General features: G+C 52.8%; 1 long non-coding RNA gene across 1 annotated transcript in view; it reads right to left on the minus strand.

Moving 5' to 3' along the window:
• Nucleotides 1-1219: 1219 nt before the first annotated feature.
• LOC116223410 overlaps nt 1220-2500 on the minus strand; it is a 4125-nt gene continuing 2844 nt past the window's right edge. Inside the window, exon 2 of the long non-coding RNA XR_004165074.2 lies at nt 1220-1289. This is a non-coding gene — a long non-coding RNA (uncharacterized LOC116223410). The remainder of the gene's footprint in view (nt 1290-2500) is intronic.

A 2500-nucleotide genomic window follows, 5' to 3' on the forward strand; every position in this document is an offset into this window, starting at 1 on the left:
GTAGGGCGTAGGAGTCTTTGGTCTCAGTGACCTTTGCCCTCAGAGGCCTGAGATGCTCCCCCACCACCCCGTGCCAAGCTGTCACGTACGCGTCAAACACGCAGAAACTGGGCGGGTACGAGCCTTGGAGCTCCGCCTTCACCCTCTCCAGGTTCTCCACGATGGCTTTTCCCAGAAGCCCCAGGTGCACGGCCAACCAGGAAGTGTTGTGCTCAGGTGTGTCCAGGTGGACCCCCTCCAGCACGTCCCTCACGCCGTCCCTCACGGCCTCCCTCCAGGCCTCCCTCCACCCCCCCAGCCCCCCCGCCTCCCCCTCCGCCTCCCTCCTCTCCTCCTCCTGGACGATGCGAGCCACGTGGACCAGCAGCTCCTTGTTGCGGGCAGGCAGGGCGCTGGACTGGCGCACGATGTCGGCCATCTTGTCCCGCAGCGCCCTGTAGAGCTGCTTCAGATCCTTCTCCTCCGCCCCCCCCGCCCCCCCCTCCTGCAGCTCCCGCCTCAGACAGAGTATGTTCACCAGGGCAACCAGCAGATGACCGCTGTCAATCAAACTCTTCACCTCCATCACTGCAGGACGAGAGAGATGGAGTGGAGAGAGAGAGAGAGAGAGATGGAGTGGAGAGAGACAGAGAGAGAGAGAGAGAGAGAGAGAGAAAGAGAGAAAGACAGAGAGAGACAGAGACAGAGAGAGAGACAGATGCAACAATGATACAGATGATTGCTAAAATGTTAGGAGGGGAGAGGAGAGGAGAGGGGAGGAGAGGAGGGGAGAGGAGAGGGGAGGAGAGGAGGGGAGAGGAGAGGGGAGGGGAGAGGAGAGGGGAGGAGAGGAGGGGAGAGGAGAGGAGAGGAGAGGAGAGGGGAGGGGAAGATAGGAGAGGAGAGGAGAAGAGAAGAGAGAGAGGAGAGGAGAGGAGAGGGAGAGGAGAGGAGAGGAGAGATGAGGGGAGAGGAGAGGAGAGGAGAAGATGAGGGGAGAGGAGAGGAGAGGAGAGGAGAAGAGGGGAGAGGAGAGGAGAGGAGAGGAGAGGAGAGGAGAGGAGAGGAGAGGAGAGTGTGTGGACTACCTGAGGGTGATGTGGAGGGAACGGGGGGCAGGGTGTATGACTCGCTGACCTCTGCCCTTTGCGTGACCTTTTTGACCTCTGTGTTCTGTGCTGTGACCTCTGCATCAGGTACAGGGGTCATGGGTTCTCGTTTGGGCGTCTTCTCTTTCTTCTTTAACAAACCCAAACTATTCCGCATATTATCAAATCTCTTGAAAACACTCTCCCCAGGACTCACTGCACCTGTGATTCATTACACACACACACACACACACACACACACACACACAGACACACACACACAGACAACCATATTGTACACACATGTTCAATGTCAGGGAATTTAAAAAACACTTGCTTCCCAAAGGATACAGCTTACAGCTCCCTCTCAACACACACACACACACACACACACTCACACACATACACGCACACACAGAGAGGCACATACACACACACTTGCACATGTCCCAAACCGAAAGAGCTCCCTCTCAATATCCTTGTTAGGAGTGAAAGGTGGAACATTAGAAATTGTCACTGAAGTTGATGGTGAAACAGGAGAGGAGAGGAGAAGAGGAGGAGAGAGGAGAGGAGAGGAGAGGAAAAGAAGGGGAGAGGTGGAGGGGAGAGGAAGAGGAGAGAGGAGAGGAAGGGAGGGGAGAGGGGAGGAGAAGAGGAGAGGAGAGGGGGAGGAGAGGGGGAGAGGAGAGGAGAGGAGAGGATTAGAGAGGAGAGGAGAGGATTAGAGAGGAGAAGAGGAGAGGAGAGGAGAGGAGAAGGGAAAAGAGAAAGGGAACTGGCGGTGTGAGAGTGAGAGTGAGTGTGAGTGTGTGCGTGTAAATGTGAGTGTGTGTGTGTGTGTGTGTGAGTGTGTGTGTGTGTGTGTGAGAGTGTGAGTGACTACCTGAGGGTTTTGGTTCCGGGGTCTTTTCAATCTTCTTATTGAAACTTCTCCGCACAGAATCAATTCTCTTCATGACACTCTCACTACGATTTAATGCACCTGAGATTAAAAACACACACACACACACACACACACACACACACAGACAACCATATTACACAAACACATTACACACACGCACACACACAGACAAACCATAATACACAAACACATTATACACACACACAGACAACCATAATACATAAAGATATTACACACACACACACACAGACATATACACACAGACACACACACACACAAAAACACATTTGACCATATTTCACACACACACACATTACACATACATACACAAACACACAAACTCAAGCACATTAAGTACACACACACACACACACACACACACACACACACACACACACACACACACACAGAAACACACCCATACACTGAAACAAACACTTACAACCACATGACAGACACACACAAACATTTAACCATACACCCCCACAGCTGCCATCGGAGACCACACACACACACACACACACACACA

The sequence above is a fragment of the Clupea harengus genome, chromosome 14, assembly GCF_900700415.2.
Source record: "Clupea harengus chromosome 14, Ch_v2.0.2, whole genome shotgun sequence".
Lineage (NCBI taxonomy): Eukaryota > Metazoa > Chordata > Actinopteri > Clupeiformes > Clupeidae > Clupea > Clupea harengus.